This window comes from Alosa pseudoharengus, unplaced genomic scaffold (genome assembly GCF_046254945.1).
Source record: "Alosa pseudoharengus isolate Yale_2024_CS ecotype anadromous, Long Island Sound unplaced genomic scaffold, YU_APseudo_1.1 YU_APseudo_1.1_scf_7, whole genome shotgun sequence".
Lineage (NCBI taxonomy): Eukaryota > Metazoa > Chordata > Actinopteri > Clupeiformes > Clupeidae > Alosa > Alosa pseudoharengus.
In genome coordinates, this window is record NW_027468859.1 from 39,662,073 (window position 1) to 39,685,762 (window position 23,690).

Below are 23,690 nucleotides of genomic sequence, written 5' to 3' on the forward strand. Positions count from 1 at the left end.
CATGTCAGTTTGGCATTACCATGTGCAGTTGTGTATTTGGCTAATACCCCAAAGGTGTTTTTTAATGCCATGTGACAGGTTGTCTAGTGTCACATTGCTATGGAGTGTTGGAACCCTGGCATGTTTGGGTTGTTAGTTTCTATATGACTCAGCATTTATGGCTTTGCTCTTCCCCCCACCCACCTTTAATGTATAGACAGACTGTGGCACTGTGCTCTGGTATGATCGAATATAAGAGAGAATGTGGAAAAATACTAGACAGCAACTATGTAAAGCCCAGAGGTCCAGACAGGAAGGTTCTTATGGGAGTTGCACTTGAATGCCCTATCCTACCTGTGATATCCATGCTCCAGACACAGCCTGGCAGTTCTGTGTTTGACAGGGAAGGAAGGAGTGTCTGTTCTTTAATAGTGAGATTAACGTGCGTTACCATGTGGGTGGAGTAGGCCGTCCTGGAGGAGGAAGTGTGAGAGACAGCTGCAGCCCTGAAAGATCCCAATGTGTCCACACACACTTTACCTCCGCCGTGCTGGATAGTAGTTCTCAATGACAACATCACTGCACGTGTGCTCAGGTCATTCACCTCCTGGGCTGCAGGGCTGGACACAGTGGAGAGCAGAAGTCCACAGGTGGATCTGACCCTGACAACATCTTGAGTTCATTGATTAATATGTCAGTCCTCTCTGTATATTCACATTTTGTGACTCTTTAATGAGATGGTAAAATATGTGCAAGAAAGGTGATAATATAAGGTTCACCAGTGTTGTAGGTATTAATATAGAGTAAAACAACCCTATATAGAATATAGAGTAAAACAACCCTATAGATAAAACAACCGTATAGAGTAAAACAACCCTCAGGAGAATAGTGAACTGTCAAGGTTGTTAGTGCGCTCAAAATGTCTGGTATGTTTGTGTGGTATTGCAACACATTGTGAGTGGCAGTGGAATGTGTTTTTAGATCATGAGATGTTTGGAGCCATGTGCAGAGTTTGGGGTGGACATGCTTAAACCTACTTCCCTCCAGGTGATCCCACCAGTCCAGCCCAGCAGAGCATTGTGGAGGTCAAGGTCAGAATGAAGGAATTTAGGTGATAGATTGCCAGATGCATATCTGAAGTGCCCTCTGATATAGCATCCATTATTTTTATTTAAAGCAGGGATATAAATTATATCAAAGGGATATTCTTCTATTGCATTGTGTCTCCCTCTTCCCCTCATTCTCTTTGCCTGTGCTTTATCTCTCTCTCTCTCTCCGTGTATGTGTGTGTGTGTGTGTGTTGTTTGATATCTAACCATGTTCCACGTGTCCGCCACAAACCTATGGAATATGAGGCTCTTAACATACGAAAGTGCTTTCCACTGACAGAAACGTTTGCAGCCTGTCCAAGTCTCATCATAGTGCATCAGTTCTCATTGTAATTAGTTTCAGGACAATAGTGTGTTTGCAGGGGGAGATCATTGTCAGTGACCCCAGGGCAAAGATTGCATACATTGCACCATATTCACTCCACTCCACTCCACTCTTCCCCGGTCTGATAAGATATTATAAAGAACACATATATTCCAAGACACTGGGCTGTCAGATGATTGCACCATCTGCCATTACTGTATGTAGCACGTTTTCTCTCCCGTTCTGTGAGTTGTGGGTGTGCAGGCGTACAGCAGATTGCAGGCGTATGGCCTCCTATGTGCCTCCATCCACTCACACTTCAGTACGTGTTTTTGGGCCCCTGCCACTCGCTTCCATGTATTGATTTTATCTTTATGGCTCCATTAGATATTGTCAGACACAGGGTAATGTGAGATGTGTATTGTAAATGCTCTGTTTACTTAGTATCAGTGAGCAGGATGGGCAACAGAGAGTGGTTCTGTATATGAATGCATCATATGATAAGCAAGGAGACGTACAGTATATGCATGTATGGCATGAATGCAGTTCTAATCACTGCGTTGAGATACACATTCCTACATGCATTTTTCATGAAGACATTTTAGCAGGGTTGTATAATAAACCAAAGAACCTTGTTATAAAGCTCAGATGCAGCAATTTGTTTTTCTGCCAAGTGGTCATGCAGCAAGACAGTAAAGACAATGTTCCTGTGGAGCTGTGGGGGCTCATTAAAGTGCCATTTGAAATGTTTGCACCAAAACTGAAATACACAAACTCATCACAAGATTCTTATTAAGCACTCTCATGTTGCGGTAATTGCTCTTGTGAAAGAAATAAAGCATGACCTACAATCTTCCACACAGCAGTCCACAGTAATACTCCTGCTCTGACACTAACATTATCGGTACCTATAAATCTAGTCCACTGAACTAGCCTAGCGCAGTCTCCATTTGCTACAGTGTTGCTGTTGCTACATACTGCATGTTGTCACAGTGCACTGAGTGTCTCTCAGCGTACCCACATGCTCCATCCCCACACCACAAGGGTGTTTCTCAGGGCCATTGTGTCCAACGTAAGAGCTGGAAGGATCATTGCACAGCCACAGCTCAGTGATCCACACCAGCACATGGCCTAGTGCAGGTTTGTCCTCTCCGCTTAATCATGTCGTGCACCCTGCTTCTGCTGAAAACACCTTCTGATGCATGTGAATTCCTGCTCTTCCTTGGCCACCAATTTCTCAAAGGTTTCCTGTGGGAAAGGCACTTGTGGAGCCGTGGTGTGAAGGGGCTAATGCTCAAGGGACACGGACATCAGCAGGAGACTGAGTGAGGAGGCAGAGAGGACGTCCAAAACGATGTGGGGGAAACAAGCTCATTTGATTTGATGGTACTTGTTAACTACACGTCCTCTCATCTAGGCCTACTTTAAGTTAGGTCACTGTTCCTTTTGATTGAATTCCAGCTCTTGATCTGAATACTCATCGCCATGGCAACCATAATGTGGGGCATTTGCCAATGGACTACTTAAGAATTCTCCAGACTATTCCACCAAGACCGTCACACTGTCAGTGATCGCCCCAGTCCTCTCCCATGTTAGCCCTTTTGAGCAGCTATTTTAGAAACCCTGGTTCCATTGTTAAATTAGACACTTGAAAGCATCAAAGGACTATGCGCTCTTGCAAATGAGGGTTGTGTTCATCAGGGCTCTTTGGTGGCAGTAAAGTGTCTCTGGACTTGCACAGGCATCTGAATTACATTGTCCTCACGCTATTGCTTTTGAATGACTCCTCAAAAAGTCTTTGAAATGAGCACCATCAGTGCAGACGTGGAGCCCTCCCTGAAGCACTGCTTATTTCAGATTGGAAAGCGTTCTCTGAATCGTAAGCTGGGCTTGATGACAACACAGTTCTAATCACCACCTCCTGAGTTTGGCCTGATTTACCATGAGTGAGCTGAATATCAGTGTGCTTATTCAAGGACCTTATGTCCTTCAAGCCTCACGGCTCTTATCACTAAGCACCACCTTGAAGTTAGAAGAGTAGTGTGGCATGCTCGCAGACGCGGCTTAAGTAGTCATGACAAAATATCATCCTCTCCTGTGAGGTAAATCAGCGCTTGACAGAAGGACTTGGCAACCTCGCGCAAACCAGTTTTCAGCTTCCAGCCCCTCGAAGTGTCGAGCCGTGCCCACATTTACAGTAGTGCAAAACAACCTTTCAAAAGATCTGCTAACCCATCTGGCTGAGGTGATTAGCAGAAGCCTAGACAGATGGCGTTGCGGCCAGATTCCCCATCGCTTCAGGGGTGTATTAATCTGCATATAGTACCTCTGACAAGCCGGTTTGGTTCACATTATCATATTGGCATGATGTCTCACTAACTATGACTCAAAGGCAATGGTTCGGGAGGGAAAAGCGCTTTCCTCTTCTCCTCCCTCCCCCTCTCAAACAGGCCTGGTCTGAAATATCACACAGTTCAGTCCTCATTTCCTGCTGTGGAGCGAGCGAGCGCGAGCGTCTCAGGCCCTCAGGATGTTTTTGTTAAGGACGAGGCAGAGGGTGGTTCGCAGCCGTCCCCCTCTTGTGGGGTAGATGGAATAAGCTGCTGCCTGTGGACGGCGTGGAGTCTGGAAATGTTGACACACCAGAGGCGCGCGCGCACGAAAGAGGGAGAGAGAGAGAGAGGGAGAGGGGGGGAGAGAGAGAGAGCCCAGAAAGGCCAGGAATCCCCCAGAGCAGAGGCAGCAGGGCGGGAGTCGGAGCCTGAGCTGAGGAATGCGCAGAGCTGAGGAGTCACTTATTTACTAGCTGAACTCACTGAACCTGGCCTGAGTCAGCGGCTTCAAAGCAGCTCACTATATGGCGAGCGAGATGTCCGTCTCCTAGCCCCTGTACACACTCCTTGCTCATTCCCCTTTGCCCTCTCCTCCCCTCCCCCCACCAACACACACATACACACACACACACACACACACACACACACACACACACACACACCGCCTCCCTCTCTCTCTTTCCCCATACCCCACCTTCTCCACTGATTGAGTCTCAAGCTGCCGTCATCCTATTGGTCCGGCAGCTTGCCCACTGTCAAAACAACCCTGCCCCCCAACACACACTCGCACAGAAACTGACCCCCCTTCCCCTGCCCTCTAGTCAGAGCCGAGGTCAAGATGAACATATGTTAGAAATGGATGATGAAATAGGAACATGTGAACGGACTGAAGGTGGTCGTAAAATACTGGACTTGGCAGAAGTGAGTGGGGGGGACAATGGTAACCAAAGGACGTTCGAAATGGAGCACGGCGCAGGACATTTTTGCACTTTGTATTCCGATATGTGTGTAGCCCCACCCATCCCCCACCTACTCTTTTTTAAACAGGATAATCTGGTCCTTGACCTTCTCAGACACTCCTCTTACTGCATGTCTGAAATGGTCCGTTGATCCTCATTGAGCACGGCCACAGAGCTGGTGTATTTACCATCAGATCCATGCCAGTGTTTCCCTGCCTAAGTGTGTAAGCTTGGAAATTGGCAGCCGCATTGTGTTTGCTGTTTCATGTTTAGTTAAATGCCATGTGAAAGATTGTTGTTTACATAAGCACATTCCTAAACGTAGCATTTAAGGTACATATATCTGAGCTTCACTTCTTGGAACAGCCAAGGGTATAACCAAGGGTTAGAAAAGTAACAAATATGGAACGGTTGACAGAAAGCAAAACTGAAATTTCCTCTTGTTGACTGGCAGAAACCTGTGTATTGTATTAGTAATACCATCTTCATATTAATCACTCTGAAGTCACATTGTATGATCTGTGTCATTTGGCATATGAATATGACACTGATTCAGACTACTGATTACAGGAATTGTGAGCATTTTAAATAAACCTATTTTGATTACAAGCCTTTATGTGGGAGAAAAGTAAATTGATTGCAGAGTCAAAACATGTCACAGCGTCTCTCTGTGTATGCACTGAAGGTTACAACAGGATGTCCCATACACTATATCCTACTATAGCAATCACTTTGCAACACCCAGGCTGTGTCACACACATTCTTGCACAACAGGTTGTTGTGAAGCAGATGTATAGGTACATGTCTTGGCAGAGGAGCAGTATAAGGTTTTAATATATCATGACTCATATGCTTCCACTAGATTTAATGTCAGGGTTTGTTACAGTCATTAAACCTCTGAGGAGTTACAGAGTCTGGTATGATGTGGCATGAGATGATAATTGCACAGGGGAAGTCTGTATAGGCATGCTGAGGGGACATCAGGGCCTTGAGAAATAGTTGGTCCCTCTCATTCAATTTTGCTCTTTGATCTTAGATCATTACATTTTCACTATGGCTGAAGATTACATTATTTATCTTTCTAATGTACCCTGACAATGGATCAAATATGATGGTGTAGTTCTCATCAAAATCCTTAGCAAACTATCATGGATGTGTCAAGCCTTCAATAGTTCCTAGAAATAGTTTTGTTTTGCTTTTATTTTTATTTTGTGTGAGTGTGTGCGTTTGTGTACGTACACACGCACACGCACATCCACCCTTTGGAAAGTAGGCCAGGGACTGACCGAGGTAAAGAATGAGGCAGCAGTTTAGCGGCGGGTCCCAGGGAGAAGCAGTCTCCAGCTACAGGAAGCTTGTTGCAGGGGAGACGTTAAACACCGAGTTCCTGTTTGACATCTGTTTCCACCGAGCCGAGCAGACCAAGCCTCTCGCTGGCAGCCAGCTCTCTGCCTCTGCTGGAGGAGCACGGCTCTGTCAAGGAAAAAAGGAGAAGAGCACTTTTTTTTCTTTCCTTTCTCTCTCTTTTTTTCTGTTCAGTTTAACTGCTCCATGACCCCTTCCTACCCCCACACACAACCCCACACACCTCCGCACCACAAACCAACAAAAATTCTGATGACGCTCATATCACTTGAGTCTGTGCCCAGAAAAACGAAACACCGAGATAAAATCAGGCAAGACAGGTTCTTACACATACTGCTAGGCTGCCAGACGTCGTGGCCGGAGGCTTGTGAATAATTAACCAGATGTATATTTAGAGAGAGAATATGCCACAGTTGCCATCTCTTTCACATGCAATTGTTTGTCAAAATTGATTAATTGTAGCAGAGAAATTTCCCATGCAGTTCAACATAAACTTCAAACTAATTGAAGTATATGATTCAACAACATTACCCCTCTGTGCCCAAAACAGTTTTTTTTTTTGTTTTGTACAGTAGTGCGTCATATCGCTGTAATTGGAGTTATTAAAGTGTCATTGAAAAATGAATGAATGCAGCATTTGTTCCAGAGTATTGCACCGTCTGCATGTCTTTATAAGCAGCGATCAGATCAGAGATGTCATTAGTACTGCTCTCATTATTTTGCCAGCAGTACTGTAATATGACTCTGTCTTCGGATGTCTGTTAGTATTGTGGAGTGAGGTCAAGGTGTTTCTCTGCAATGACTTGGTAATCTACTCCGTGAGAAATTGTAACTTGATGTATTTTCCAAAGACTACAAAAAGAAAGCTAAATTTCATGGGTTTTCCAATCCTTACTGAGTTTCGGATGATGTCAGAGGTGCATGAGATGGACGCATTGTGGTCTGCTTGTTTGTCCTTTCTCAGGTGGCATGGCTATGTGCAGTCTCTTATTTGTTTTTTCCGTTATCAGGGCGTCCAGTGGGAATCTCTCCTCCTGCTTTTCGGGTGTCCCCTGCGCAGGTCTGTCAGGGCATCCAGCGGCCTATTTTTAGCCTCACTCACACAGATAGTATGACTTTCCAAATAGGAGAGGACCAATTATGCACGTACTACACCTTACTTGCCATGAAACTGGAGACCGAGCCTGCGTTTGAGACAGAGCCTGCGTTTGAAGGCTCCGAAGCGCCCGCTGGAGGCAGCGGTGATGTCAGAGGCTGGCTGTAAGGGGACACGAGTGGGTGACACAGCCTGGGCACCGGGCCAGCAGGCAGGGGGAGAGGCAGGCCACAGCATTCCCATATCTCAGCCTCATAGGTGTCACATGTTTGTCTGCTGGACAAATAGATTTGTGCAGCCGAGAAGTGCTGTATGCCCTCTCTGGCTATATCCCTTTCAGCACATGCACTGGGACTTAGTGAACTTCACTATTTTGATATGTTACATGGTCCTAATTTGCTTTCTGTCTAATTATAAGCAAGCATTTGACATTCATGTTTTGTAGCAAACACTGTCTCAGAGAAATGCATTTTGGTCAAGTTCTATGTGAAGCAAGGTGTTTAGATGTACTGTGTTGCCTATTGAATGCTACACAAAGTTGCAGAAAGCCTCTCCAGCCAAGCCTTGTCTCCTCAGAGCTCAGGAGGAGTTCAGTTCTGAGAACCACCCAGCAGCAGCAGAGCAAACATTTTTGAAATGTCACCCAGTTACTCATCATTAGATCACTCAAGCCCTGTAAATGCTTTCATGTTTAAAGCATGCACTTTTCCCCCACACATTTTTCAAATCAAATTTTCTGAAGTTGTTATGATGTTAGAGACCCTGCAGATTTTTCCTTCACGGAAACACTGAGGGCAATCACAGCCCACATTTCCACTTAGGGTTTTTATTATTCATTAAACGTTACTGTGAGTGATTCAGACTTTCCATGTATGAGGCATTTGCAAGAGGAGGACTTCTTTGTCTGTGAGTAATAACAGAGTAATTCACTTCTCTTGCTTGTATGGCACAAGTATCCATATTTTTACTGTGAAGTATCAGCTGTTGACTCATACTTTGTCATATTAATTGCAGCACTCATATGTTGTGGAAAGGTGTGAGAGAGTCAGTGTAAATGAACATATTGTAGTAGCCCTCTTTTCTGCTTTAGTCTGCAGAAATGCTTGCCCATCTTCCAAACGGATCATTGTTGTGCATATTGCATGTTCATATGGTGAGGGATATGTGGTCCCAGTTGCAGCAGCATGCAAGCAGTTCCGAGGTGCCGTTGTTGCTGACACACTCTCACCTCTCACTCACAGCCCGGGCCTTATTACTAAGACTCTCTAATAGAGTGGTCCACTTCTGGGACTGCTGCCCAAGAGGGACAGCACAGAGAGAGGGAGGCTCGGTGAGAGTCCAAATAGTCTCTGGAGACATAAACAATGGAGAGAGAGAGAGAGAGAGAGAGAGAGAGAGAGAGAGAGAGAGAAGGACGGGAAGAGCAAGACGAGTAAGAGTGGTTGACACACACATTGCAGAAGAGTGAGGTGCGAGCGGTAGCCACAAAGGGCATGAAGCGCTCATGTTGTGTTGAGGCCCCACAGAGCCGCGATCTGGCCAATCAATAGTGCAGATGATGTGGAGATGAGTAGTCTGACATCAATACCAGGCGCAGGGCCCTCCCAGCACTATTGTGCTTCCGAGTCCCAACCCCACCGCACCACCACCCCACCACCCCTCCACCCCACCGCACCACCACCCCACCACCCCTCACCCCCGGTGCTCGCCCCCTCCACCCTCTCTGTTGCCCACCGCCGGCCTGCTCAGAGCGGCCGAGAGAGACAGAGAGGCATTGACCAAAGAGCGCAGCGTGGCGCAGCGCAGCTCATGCAGGCCTCTGTGCATTGTTGTTTGGCCTGTCGTTATCACAGTGACCTCATGGGCCAGGCAGTCCTTACCTGCCCCTCATCAGCTGGGGAGGCCCAGAGGAAGGGCCCGAGGCAGCGCCGGACCGGCCCGCTCATTCCACAAGCATTAAAACACGGTGATTAGGGGAGGCTGCTGACATCAACCGATTGTTTGTGAGTCTCCAGTGTTTCGTTTTTATTGACTCGTGAAAGAAAGGTTTGGAACTTTGTTTCGCCCGGGCCTTTTCAGAAGGAGAAATTTAATGCTCCCTCTCGGGTCTGAATCAGTTGACTGGTGAACTATTTACAAGTCTCGAGCTCTGAGGTACTGCAGCAAGGTTGTGGAATTTTTTTCCTTTTTTTTTCAAGTTAATCAGAATCCAAAATGATCTGAAGAAACAAGGAGCAGAGATAGCAGCAGGTGAAGGTATGAATGTTCCCAGTACTGACTCACCGATGCTCAGGCCCCTTGTCCTGACAGAGCCCAGATCACAGGCCTGCAGAGCTGATGTAAGAGAGTGAATAAAGAGGAAGACCCCAAAAGACCTGAAACATCTGCTCACAGACAGGAGATAAATCGCACACATACAGCCAGCGCTGAGTTGGGATTACTTCAAGAATGTCTGCTCTGTCATGAGGTATTTCAATGTTGAGGAGCCATTCTCTTGTTGAATGGCCACTATAAAAACAATGGAGCCGGCCTGCTTCTCTCTCCGCCGCGCCGACAAAAGCCCCCTTTCATGTCCCCATATTATTCTGATTTCTTCCCGGCTGCCCTCTCCTGCCGACTCACGCAGCTCGGCCTGAGGAGCATGACTAAGCTGACCTGTTGGCTTCAAACCGCGGTGGGCTCGTAGGGCCGCCCCAGGCTTGATGAATGGCTTCAATTTCACTGAGACTCACATGGCAACAATAAGCTAATAAAGGAGCCTCTCCACTCTCTATCCCTCGCCTAGTCCGCAGCGCTCTCTCACACACCCGCCGTCCCTCTCTTGCCCCTCTCTTGCCCCCTCTCTTGCCCCCTCTCTCTTCCTGACTTTATCTCTGCTTGTAGAACTGTGCCTGCTACTGCTAACAGTGTGCCTCCTATGCACCATGCAGATCAGGGGGGCGTAAGAAGGAGCCGAGCAGAGACACTGATATTGACTCTGTGCAGATCCTCACTCTGCAGGGGTTAGATTGAGAGACTGGCCCTCCCTGCTTTTCCAGGGCCTAAATCGACTGATTGAAAGCAAGAGCAGTAAGCTCCAAAGAATCTGGAATTCAGCCAACTATGCAGCCTGTGGCAATACCCAACAGAGCACATTGTGCTGAAATCAACTCCATTACAGTCTGTTTTTTTTTTCCTCGGAGGGAACTTCTCTCCTCTTTGTGTTAGCGGCCAGTTTTGGAGGTGGTCAGAAGTAAGGTGCTCTGCCGAAGAGTAGGAGTCAAAGGCACAGCGTGCCAGTAATCCTCCAGCGCTCAGCCCCAAACACTGCATCTGCACATCGTGCTGGAGATCTCCAGGCACAGGGTGGAGGAGCTCACCTCAGCCACTACAGGGTGGAGGAGCTCACCTCAGCCACTACAGGGTGGAGGGTGAGCATCGGTCACCTTGGCTACTGCGGGGTTAGAGGGCGAGGACTCGCGGTGGCCCTGGCTGAATGCGAGAGCTCGGGGCAGCAGCTGTGTGGAGAAGAGAGGGAATTGATAATAGGCGCAGCCCCGTCCTCCGCCACGCCCTCTTCATCACACACGCATCCATTTCAATGAGCCGGGGATGCCCGTTCTAATTGGAGACGCTTTGATGTGCCGCACGTTTCCCTCAGCCTCTCGACGTGGCACCCGACGCTCCACAATACACTTCCGTCCCTTTCATCTGCAACCAATTAATTTGGTGTGTGAAATAGAATTTCAAAGAATGTGTTCATGTCAGGAATTTCTCCTCATGAAATTGATATTATTTGAAGCTTTCTAATAATAACACTGAGCATTTCATGTGTACAAAATGACATGAAATCCTCAGTATTCAAAAGCTGAGATTATATACTTAATGTATATAAATCAAACCAATGTTTGATTTATATATACGTGAAACATATCAAATGATGGTTATATACTGATCATTGGTTTGTTCCACAGTAATTAATGTTAGTTAGAATGGGAGAGGAGCTAGTCTAGGGACAGTATGTCATTTAGGAGATGTACGGTGAATGGAGCGTTGTAATGTTGAAGCCATGCCTCACATCTGAGACTGTGCCATTAACATTGTGGAACATTCAGTGAGTCACTCCTGGCACTGTCTGCACAATGATGACTCAGTGGGAAGCACTTTATATGAGACATTTTAGAGAATTCTTTGTTTGTGTGTGTGTGTGTGTGTGTGTGTGTGTGTGTGTGTGTGTGTGTGTGTGTGTGTGTGTGTGTGTGTGTGTGTGTGTGTGTGTGTGTGTGTGTGTGTGTGTGTGTGTGCGCGAGAGAGAGATAAAGAGAGAGAGGGAGGGAGAGAGAGAGAGGGAGGGTGGGGGGAGAGAAACAGAGAAAGAGCAGATGAAATGATGGAAGTCGCTGTGCAGGATTTTATGCATCAGTAAATCCACACATACAGTGTCTCCTCACCCATGTCTGCACGCAGGCTATTTCTGGCCCAATCTAGAAGAGTGCGTTCTCACGGCTGCAGCGCTGCCTCCGTCTGCCCTGGCCTGCTCATGAGAGCCCTTTGAACTCGGGCTGTGCTCCTCACTAGTGGCGGGAAGCCTCCTTCTGCCACCCGCTCTCCCCTCGAGTTCAACTGCACAGCCGCCCCCAGCGCTGCTCCCTCCCCCTGCCAACTCCGCACTCTCCCCCCGCACACAAGGGAGTGCTAGTGTGTTTAGGGATGGGCTCAGCAAGACAGCCATAAATCAAAACAATATGTCCGCTGGACTTCTGCTTTTTATTGTTTTGTTTTTCGTGGCAAAAACAGGGAAAGTATGTCTCTCTGTTTCTCTCTCTCTCTCTCTCTCTCTCTCTTTCTCTGTGTTTCTCTCTCTATTTCTCTCTGTGTTTCTCTTTCTTGCTCTCTCTCTCTCTTTTTTTCTCTCTCTCTCTCTCTCTCTCTGTGTGTGTGTGTGTGGAATGTGAGGTGGGGCACCTGTGCGTCTCTGAGTCAGCTTCAGTAGAGGTGGGGGGGATGTGTTGGATCCCAGCGCGTCTGTCTCAGTGTGAGGCTGGGGCGCACATCAGCATGTTCTCCTCATGCGACCCGGCCGTTTCAGGCTGCATGAGTCACCGTGGCGGCGGCTGTGGCGGCGGGTCCATCATGCACCTCTCCTGCTCGCACAGCACAGCGCAGCGCAGCGCAGCGCTCTGCCTCACACTCAGGGCAGCTTGTGCAACATGAGAGTGGCGGGCGGCCCCCTGCTCTCTCACACAGCTGCTCCTCTGCACTGGTCACCACCTACTGGTGGACACAAGCACCTCGCCAGCGATAGGCTGACCTCTTTTTTTCTCTGGAAGGTGTGGGCTCACACACACACACACAGACACACACACACTCCCTGAAACTCTCCAAAAGGAGGCCATACTGGTCTGCTCCATGATGAAGGGAACAAGGGAAGAGGACTCAATAGAGACACAACACAACTCTCTCCCTACAATATGCCACCTACAGGGACATTAATAGGAAGGTACTTCTATGCCATTTATTTCATCTATCTTCAGGGCTATGTGTTTGCAATGTGTGTGTGTGTTGGTCACGTACCCTATATAGCCCGGACTACAAATCAATCCTCAGCAGGGGTCATATTAGGTCTGTACAGAGAAACATATTGAACAGGAGCACTGGCCATATGGATGCAGCAGCAGAAGTCTGTGGAATCCATCACTGCTTTTCCCCAGTGCAGAGTAGGAGCAATGGTTTTCTATTACCTGTCCACAGCAAGACACAGGCACACTGTCCATTAATCTGCTGTGAGTATTCTGCTACCTCCTTTCTCTTTCTCTCTCTCTTTTTCTCTTTGTCTCACTTTCTTCCACTCTGTCTTCTTCTTTTTTCTCTCTCTCTCTCTCTCTCTCCCTCACACCCTCTTTTCTCCCTCTTTTACCTGTGAGCAATGCTGCTCAGCGTGGGATTTCCATGGGACAGATTGGGTGGAATGTGCTTCATTCATCAAGGCCAGACTGTATAAATCACAGGGCATTTTAATGCATCCCCACAAGCTGCCTCCTCAGCTGCGCGTGCTGTGACCTCCCACATGGGAGAGCTGAGTGAGGCTCTCCTCACTGGGCTTAACAGCAAGCACTTTGCACATTGTCTCTGTCACAACAACTGTCTCAGGGTGTGTGTGTGTGTGTGTGTGTGTGTGTGTGTGTGTGTGTGTGTGTGTGTGTGTGTGTGTGTGTGTGTGTGTGTGTGTGTGTGTGTGTGTGTGTGTGTGTGTGAGTGTGTGTCCTTATTGGTATGTTTTAGGTTTTTTTTTTTTCAGTTGTGTGTTTGTGTTTGTGTGTGTGTGAGTGTGCATGTTGGCGTCTTTTTTCCTTTCCATGTGCGCAGCACCTGTGGGTCTCTGTGGGTGTTTGTGGTGTGGAGCTGTGATGTGTGAGGACGCCGGCCCATCGAGAGGCTCCTCTGGCTGACTCACCAGTGTGCCGCCGCTCTGAAGGGCATCTCTGTCCTCGCGTCTCCTTAGCCAGAACTAGGCCCCACACAAGTCTGCATGTGTTTGTCCTCAGGCCTCATATTGGTGTGTGTGTGTGTGTGTGTGTGTGTGTGTGTGTGTGTGTGTGTAGATGTTTTTGTGTGTTTGTGTGGGAGTTTGTGCTGTGAGACGATGAGAGGGGCTTGTTTTTAATAAAGGCCGTAATTACCATAAGCGATGTGTTATGTGGGAATCCTCATCCCACTCCAGTGTAGAGCAGGCAGATTAGACGGCTCTCGAGTGCGTCCCTGTGGCTTCAGCTACCAGTGGGGTTTAATAGAGGCCATGGCCTGCAGCCCCACCGACACCACAGAGTCAGGAAAACCTCTCATTCAGGACAAGATATTTTAGAAACAGCTGACCTCCCTGTCTACATGCTAGATTACCAGCTTCACTTTGGACTCCGTAATCATCCCCTATATGGTCAAAGGAAAGATGATCAAATATTTACAAGTCTAAATGTAATACTATTCCTAACCTGAACAATGTTATGTTCTCTCAACCACCAAGGTACCACTAATCTTAGCGTGCATTTTTTACCTTGAAATCATGCTGTCTGAAGGCTGCCTATAACTACAGTTTATACAAAGAAAAGCTTAAAACACCTTTAAACAAAACCCTTTTCTCCAATCTGTGTAGTCTGGGCTGTTACAAATCCATTGAAGTATAAGACGTCTAAAAATAGCCGGGGCGGGAGGGGGGTTAGTGGGATTTACTACGCCGCCTGAGCCGTAAACAAACAAGCGTGGTGCAGTGTGCTGCTCTGCTCTGCGCTGCGCTGTCCTGTCTGCCTGTGGCAGAGGGCCTCATTAGTGGCTTGTGGGAGTTTGACCTCGGTCAGGGAGCGGCGGCGGGGATGAGAAGGCAGCGGCGTGGAGCTCGCTGGGCGGAGTCTGGCACAGGCAGCCGGCCAGTGTGTGGGAGTGCTGGCCCACAGATTGGCCTGGCTAGAGCGCTCAGGACCAGGCTTCTGCGAGTCCGAGTCCCGCTACGGGCACCCACCCGGCCTTTCCAAGAAACACATAAGCGTCTGTCTGCGGACTGCAGACATGTCATTTCATGCTGTCCGCTTTTCTCCTTCACAAATAGCACCAGCCTGCGCTCGCCTCTTTTCCCCTCCCCCTGAACTGCCTGACTCTCCCTATCCAGCAGGACACTGTGCGTCGGGCGGCGAGGAAAGGCCACCTCAGTCTGCCCTCTGGAGCGCTGTCTCAGTAGCCGCGTTTGCCCTGATCGTGTGGAAGCCACAGCTCCACAGTAGCGGCCGCTCACACACATGTGGACGGGCAGCCGTCCCAACCCCAGCCTCACATCCTCAGCCATTAGTCATCTGCGTGTCTGCTTGGGAACCGAGGAATGTGTAGGGGGGCCTCCATTAAAACGTGCCCCCTCATCCACCCTCCTCATCCACCCTCCTGGTGGCTGGTGTGACCCAGCGTGCCGCGCGGGGCTTTTGTGACAGGGCTTTTCCCCTGATGTCAGCTAGCGTGCAAAGCTCCAAGCCACTGCTCTCCTGGCCACCCACCTCTGGCTTGCTGAACGCACTCATTAGAGTGTGCACATTATCAGAGCACTCCTGCCCCGGGAGGCACTGTGAAATTGTCAAAATGTTCGCCCTCCATCCACCCTCAGCCTCCAGCGAGCGCATGGAGAAGAGCCCTTTTTAGGAGGGGAAAGCTTTCATTTTGATTTAGGACAGAAGCTTTCATCAGGCTTTCATGAGGCTTTTCTCCGATTGATGTAAGTGTCAAAAAATCTGCCATTTTAGGTGACATAGGGGGGCTCTTTTACTCTTGGTAATAATTTTAATTGTTAAAGACTTCTCTCTCTCTCTCTCTCTCTCTCTCTATCTCTGTACTGTATGCTGTAGTAGATGTGTCTGTAAAAGGGCTTTGGTGGAGGTCATTCTCCTCTGTACTCTGTGAACTACTGAGTCACTGAAAATCCCAGCCTGTAATTAAAGACTTTCATAATACTTTTACAAAAACAGTATGACTAACATTACCTGACAGACACTCACTTCCACCACAGCCCATTGTCATCATTTAGCTGAACATGTTGAGTCAAAGTTTGTACAGATCATGTTGACAATAGAAATATTTCCATGGTGTCTATGTTCTCATTGTTTCTCTTCTGGATTGTTTATTTGCTTTGCTGGTGTGTTATTGATAGGTCAAAGAAGGTGTCCTTCACTAAATGAATTCATGGACAGACAAATCATTCTTGTACACTTGTGCCGTTGTGTCACAAATGTGTTCTCTCAAGAGGCTGCTGCTAATCTGTATTGTTCTGCGGTCTGGAACTTGTTAAGATTCAGTGTTTTAATCAAGAGAAAATCTATATTCATTGAAATATGAATTGATTCCCTTTGAATAAAGATTGGAACTGTGTCATCTTGTCAGTGTCCCTGCATAATGACACAGGCACTAGACACGGCTGTCTGGGAGGACCAGCGCTGGTATCTGCGTGTATAACCTGGAAAGTGAAAATGTCGCAGTCTTCCCCTCAAGACGTATTCTTAGGAAGCGGTACTCTCAAGCCGTCTTCACTGAGCATATAGAATATGGTGACACGGGTTCCACTTTCTGTCAGTGAAATCAGGCATTAAAGCATTAAAGCATGCAAGTTTCACTTTGAGTTCACTTTAGTTATTTAGTTAACATTATATTATATACATTATGTTGTTTGTCACCGGGATGCAGAGCTAGAGTTCAGTAAGGTGAGAGCAGCAGGGAAGAAGCTTCCTCTGAACCTGCTGGTTCAGGTGCGGAGAGACCTGTAACGCCTCCTGGAGGGGAGTGAGATGAACAGTCTGTGGTTGGGGGTGAGAACAGTCTTTGATGATGAAGCATCGCTTGCCCTCGCTGGCCTCGATGGAGGTGAGTGAGGAACCAGTGATGCGTTGAGCAGGTTTCACCACCCTCTGCAGTGCTTTCCGCTCGGCGATGGCTTGCGTGAGGCAGCTCACCTACTCGTGTGACGTGAGCGTGTCCCCTCCCTCAGAGTATTTCCACTGGGGTTGCAGTGGGGTGTGAGCAGCACTGTCAGAAGACTTTGCTTTCTCCTCTCCGTTTGAGTCATCAGTGGTGCTGCTTCTACCCGCTAACCGCAACACATCACATGTATCGACCTTTCAGCCCCGTTCCTACTCATGCTCTCTGCATGGACCTGGTTACTTGTCTGCTGGGATTTAGGACCGTAAGACACCCTTTTTTTTGCTGTCTGTCAAATAGGTTTGCATTCCTCACTACTCAGAAGAAGAGCTCACTCTTTCTCTGGACCTTCACTGAGGTGGCGGTGATCTGTTCCTGGTGCCACAAAATGCAATACCATCAGCCAGATATACATAACCACACACACACACACAGATAGTCATGCAGACTGCTCTCTCACCTCTCTTCCCAAATTAGCCCTTCACACTTTGTCACTTTGGCGGCCAGCTCATCTGATCTGCTGCTGGGGGCCGTGCTCTCAAAGAGGAACCTGGAGCCACTCAGCTGACCTGGTCAAGGATCACAGCCAGGAATATTTCATAAAGAACAGAGCATGACTACCCATCGGGCAGTCCTACACTCAAAGGGCCTTTCTACGTTTTTTTTTAGAAAAAATTGGGTGATGGATCACATGGTCAGCCAAAACACATCACAGTTTACACATGTATACAGACACTGACCACTTGTGTTTAGATTCCTGTATTGTGTTTAGATTCATGTATTACATTCATTAGAACTCCCATTGTCCAATCAGAGACACATTAGAACAAATTAGTGTTTACACTATAAAAGATATGGGGGTCAAATGCATCTCAGAGCATCTCAACAAGTGGTTTGTGTGATCAGATCACAATGTATCTTGCTGATTGTTTACACTTGTATTTCAAACAGACCACTTGTGATCGGATCACAAGACACATTTTAAAAGCAAATGTAAACGGGTCAAAATTGCTCAAGAGTAGATAGAAGAATATTGTTACTGCTAACTGGGAGTCAGAATATTCAGGTACAGTATATCGTAATGCGATACAGGCTTTCAAAATAATAATTTTGTTGGCTTCTGAACTTTATAGAGAATTCATACATAATATAAAAACATAATATAATATTCATACATAATATAAAAAAATCTTGTTTGATATTGTTATAATATATTATAACAATATAAAACAAGATGTTATAAAAAAGGTTGTAGCATACAGGCAGGACTCAGAGGGCGTCTGCTCATCACTGCATGCAATAGGACATTTCAGGAGTAAGTCAGTCTGTCCCTACTAATTTTAAGGATGCATACAAGGTCTTGTGTACTTATCTTGTACTGCAAATGAAAGTGTACTCCTAGCTGCTAGTACAAGGCACATGTGCCCAATATGCTGTTGACTTGCTATTTTTCGGCGCTACATTTCAGTTGAACTATGTGTCTTTGGTGTTAAACATAAAAACTAGCTTTCTTTGTCTGATCTGTTACATCATGTGGGCATACATTTGGAGGAATTTGTTTGGAGTCTTTTTAAGTGTGTCTATCTCAATACCCCTGAGCTGCAATTCATTCGATTTTTGCAACGTGTGCATACAGATGCATTATCAGACTATCTAATGCAGACAGAGAGCAGCTCACAGTGTGTAGGAGGCTTGGTGTTGGTGGTTTAATGTGTCACCTCTTTCCTATGGGGAGTTTTTCCTTTAGCTGCAGTTTCCTGTGGTGTTGTGCACTTGTGTGTAGAGAGAATGGCACTTGATTCCCTGGTGTGTTTGCTTGTTTGTTTGATCATGATTGTTTGCTCAATCTCAGCCTTTGCTGATGATCCCCGTTGATTAATAAGCAAGTAATGCTGGCTGGCCTTTAAACCTTGCCTCGTGCTCTGTTCTGTATCACCTCCAGTTACAATCAAGACCTCCATTTTGTCCATAAAAATGTTTATCTTCTTCAGTCCTCATTTGCAGTGGTTTACATGGAAGGCTCACTGTGAGGCTGTGAGAGAGACTCTTTTACTTTCAGGTGAACTCAACCAGAGCCAGGAAGAATTTGCTTGAGGTAGAGATTACAGTTGTTGACTACTCTCTGACAGGACTTTCCTGTCAATATTTTCTTAAAGGCTTACACTGAGAAAAGACCTGCTGTTGCCTCTTGAGACTGAGATGTCAGGCTGGCTGCCTTTCAGCAATGCGGATCACATGAATGGAACTTGTCTAGTTTCAGAATTCACTGTTCTGTTCTGTCATGTTTAACACTTTTTTTAAAAAAAAATTCATGAGGAAAAGAAACGATCTGACCGAATGAAATAGCATTGTGACCTGCAAAGACACGAGCAGTTGCACACTTTCTGCACAGTCGGACTCCTTTATTTACGTTTGGAGCAACAGGAGGCTGAGCTATAGATAACCCCCAGTGTTTCTGTCACATGTCCCGACTGTTACCATATAAGACCACGCAATGACTCACCCAGCTTTCTGACCTGCAGTGTGGGAAGTCATGATTCATGCAAGCTGCATTTAATCACACAGGACCTAAAAATACACTGGCATCCTGTACCCCTGCACCCGCACCCCTCCACCCACCCCACACATACACACACACAGACACGCGTGCACAAACACACACCGACACACACACACACACACACACACAGAAGTGTTCCTCAGTGTGTTCACTCTACAATCCTAAAGGGCCTCCCAGTGTGCTTTGTGCTTGGTGATCCTCCTGCCACTGGAATGTCACTACCTTGCTCCGACCGGGCGGAGGGTGACAGAATGCTGGGCTCAGCTGAGGCATCACTCTGAGGTAATGGCGTGTTTTGTCTGTGCTGTAGTAGGGGCATTCCATCTGTGAATTAGCCTCAGTGCTTGTGTTTCTTACAGGAAGTGTGGTGAATAGTCTGCAGTGTACTGCTTTCTTTTCGCTATCAGAAAAAGGGAACATCTTAAAGAAAGTTTGTTCATGCAGAAATCTGAAAATCTTTCAGAACTGTGAACTCTGTCCATGCAGGCTATATGATTTATAGAAACGCTATGCTGACATGAGAGCATCTGTGATTTGTTTGAAGATTTGTTCAGATTTTAGTCTTGCATGTAGATAGCATTTGATATACGTTGGTGTAGGAAATGTGTAGTATCTTTCAGTTCAAGTAGTTGCAAATCCTGATGGGATATGTGCTGCTCTTTCCCTGGTGTATCATTAGCACTGAGTGACGTAAAGCTTATGGCTTCTAATCACCATTCTGAATGCCAGTTAATTAGGAAGAAACTAAGCATATTCATTTTTTTTTGTAAAAGCAAGTAAGCGAGTAATACTGTACATGATCATGTCATATGTAATCATACATGTCTCCTGCATTAAGAAATAAGATCATATATTTTCATTCCAATATCAGAGGTGGCAATATTGGTAGTTTAACAATATGCATGAAAGTATGCACATCAAGCTAATCTCTTTTTAAAAGTCAAGTGAAGGTGGTTAATCACTGTCTGCTGCAGTGCAGACCACAGCAGCTGTGATTGATCCTAATGTTGGCATGATTCAGACCATCTAATCCCTGGTGCTTTAAGAGATTCATGCTCTCCGCACTCTGGCCATGTCTCATACCTACATTTTCAATTATGAGCATGTCACCCCACACGGCAGCCATGAATATTTAAAGCTGCCTCAGCACAGCTCGTGAAAAATGATGATAAGCTTTTTTTTGCTTTCTCTCTCTCTTTCTCTTTCTCTCTCTCTCGCCATCTTTCTTTCTCTCTCTCTCTCTCTTGCTCTCATTCTCTCTGTCTCTCTTTATCACTGTCTTGTGCCATCTCTGTCTCTCTTGCCTTTTCCACTCTTTGAGATCGAAGTGCAGGCAGACAACGGTATTGATTACTGTGACGACAGGCTCTGGATCCATTTGTCAATGGAGTTGGTCTTAATGAACCCAGGCACATCCTGACCTTGTTCACCTCCTCCTGCAGCCTTTACCTTGAACCTTTTATTTTCTCATCCAATTTGTCAGGACTGGGCTTTGTACACTTTGGTTTGTCCCATTTATGCTGAACTTTACATTTTGCAAGTGATATTGAAATTTCAGGTTTAAGAGGTTTTAAGCGAGTTAAAAACGTTGTCTCATTAAAGCCAAAATAGTGGTTGGTTTCAGTAGTGAAACAGTGCTGTGTGTCCGTGGAGCTCCAGGCACATGGAGGTTGACGCATAACAAAGTGGCTCTGTGTGGCCAGAGCAGAGCGCTGAGGCACAGCAGCAGGGAGCAGCCACTGACGCATCTGGAGCCCTGATCTCACAATCAATATCAGCATCTCATTCACCTCCTGAAAGCCAGACTGTCCTGCCTTATCTTGGCCACCGAGAGACACTGCTCTCAGCCACTGATGTCACTGTCCTGTCTGCCTCCTCTGATAGTCAGCTGGAAAGCCCCGCTCACGGATCACATCTGTCCTTGCTTCCCTTTGATCTGTCTGCTCTCTCTCTCTCTCTCTCTCTCTCTCTCTCACACACTCTCACTCTGTCTATCTCCCTCTCTCACTCTGTCTCTCTCTTTCTCTCTGTCTCTCTCAGTGTTTCGCTCTCTCTGCCGCTGTCTCTCTCACGCATCTAGTCGAGCATCTCTCTCATGTGCATTTGTGAATCAATTTGTGCAGTAATCTCGAAAGAAACAAAAATACGCTATGACAGGAATGACTAAATGAAAGCCAATTTTGGTTTTTGCACTTTCACAAAACAGCTTTATCCACATTTGACATCATCAAGGCTCTGTAGGGTGTTTTTTTCACTTAGCCACACAGTGCAGCAGGCTATCTCATTTCATAAGATACAATTATCCGTCATATGCATGATGATATTTTGATGATACAAATTAGATAGCATCAAGAAATGAAAGCTCTCTGGCTAGCATGCATTTATCAAATATTCTTCCATATTCAGTCAGCTTTGACACTGATTATTTTATTACACACATTTTCTAAAAGATAGTGGGGCATCAACTAACTGGCTAAATGTATTATTGTCAGGATTTTTCAAATAAGGTATGTCGAGTGAACCACTGTTATGCACACACACACACACACACACACACACACACACACACACACACACACACACACACACACACACACACACACGCACGCACACACACACACCTAATTGTTTTTGCTTCCAACTTAACCATGGACCACAAACATTTCTGAGTGTGGAAAAGTCCTATTAAGTCCAGGTCTTGGATTCTGTTTCCTAAAGACAGCCCTTCGCTTTTACCCACCCACTATTCGCATTCTTAACTAAGCTCATTTGGTTAGCTGTAGAATTCAGAATCAGTGCAGGATATTTGAGTTGTAATTTAAAATAAAAAGTCATTCAAGATGCTGATGCATTACATTGTAATCAATCAACAATGAAATCCTTCTTGTATTCCAGAAAAGCAAAGTTTTAAAGTTGTGCATCTAGACTGACTTGCCATAAAAAATGTGTTATGGGGGGTACACATTCTTGTGCACAGGGTGAAGTGTAGGGGTGTAACTAGCTGATAGAGAAATAAAATGAAACCTTTTTATTGTAAACTACTAAATCATAACTAATCCCATCGTTAAGGACAATCATGTACAATCTTTTTTATGTTGTAAGTCTTTATAAAGATCAAACCTAACTTGAACCATGCTTGACATGGTATGACAGAGTGTGAGGTTTTCTCTTGCTATGCCTCGGCCTCCTGTGCCATGATTCATTCTGGCCCAACAGCACACTGGTTACTTGATACCATAATTAGGAGGGAGGCCATGGAAAGAATAATTGTAAATATTTGGCTTTATGTGTTTTGCTCTAATTGTGTGCTGCTACACTGTTATTGTTCAATTTACACATTTCCTGCTACTTGCCTTCAGCTCAGATCTGCATATGCTCGACATATCTCTGAGGGTATTTGAATTATCTGAAAGACATGCAAAATAATATACTACTACCACCACCAATAATTTTGAAAATGTTTTTGCAAGAATAACATACAAATGTCCATGTACTGGATCCTCGTCTGTGTCTATGTCCTATGTCTGAATGCTTTTTTTTCAAGTGATGGCTCTATGGAACAACGGGATTAGTCATAGAGCCCAGTGATTAATGCCCAGTGGAGCTTAAACGTAATGAGCCATTAAGTCTGATTCTGTGTCAGTGCATCAGAGGGAAATGTCTCCCTACACGCTAGACTGGAGGTTTCAGTCACAGGACGCCAAGGCGGCTCAAGAGCCAATCTGGCAAATCTGTTAGTGTACCACCAAGCCTCTCTGTGTAAAAATAGTCCCCTCTCACATGAGGCTGTCAGCAGGGTAACGCCTGTTCAGTAACGTGTGGTAACACATTCACTTCTCCGCCGCTGCACCCGCACTCCAAAACACCCGGCGCATTAACACCTCAGCGTCCGAGGAGGTGGAGCGCCAGGGTGGAGCGCCAGGGTGGAGCGCGCGGCGGAGGCGCTCAGCGGGTGGAGTTAGCTATGATGTCATGTCAGTCCTGTGGGCCGTCAGGCCTTTGTTCTGTCACCGATCCCATCCGTCAGACAGCATGCACTGCGGCGACCACCCCCCACCCCACCCCAACGCAACGCTCCAGTTATCGCTCCTGCCCCCCCCCCCCCTCCCACACACACACACACTCTGGAGTCGCTGCGCCGCTGGCACTGCTCAAGTGTAAGGGGGCCACGATGTCTGCGCTGAGCAGTATGGCGAGGATGAGTCATAAGGCTTGTTGTCTGACTACTGGCTGAATCAGTGGTGTGGGGCGGTTGGGTGTCAGTGCTGTGAGGGTCACCCTTTTTGATGTGTGTGTGTGTGCGCATGTGTGTGTGTGTGTATGTTTAGTCCAGTTACTAGACACGGCCCAGCCCCTGTGACATTTGAGGTGGCTGGCAGTAGTGCACTGGAATGCTGCACTAGCATTTCGAGCAGAAATGAAATGGCTTTTGATCACCCAGAGAGAGCAGTCATGTCTTGCCACGCCGTAGTCGAAGTATAGGAAGTAAACATACCTAACTCTTAAGCTCTCTTTGCACTGGGATTGCAGAGGGTTTCAGGGCAGCCGCTGCTAGTCCGTGA

General features: G+C 46.6%; 1 protein-coding gene across 3 annotated transcripts in view; it reads left to right on the forward strand.

The window, feature by feature from the left end:
* The window catches only part of bach2b (BACH transcriptional regulator 2b), a 70,126-nt gene that overhangs the window by 17,176 nt on the left and 29,260 nt on the right, over window positions 1-23,690 (forward strand). The window contains exon 1 of one of the 3 annotated variants that reach the window (XM_076273264.1): window positions 19,323-19,410. The exons of the other annotated variants lie outside the window; for them this stretch is intronic. The gene's annotated coding sequence lies outside the window, so the exon portion shown is untranslated. Of the gene's footprint in view, window positions 1-19,322; window positions 19,411-23,690 lie in introns of those variants that run through there. 3 annotated transcript variants of the gene reach the window in all.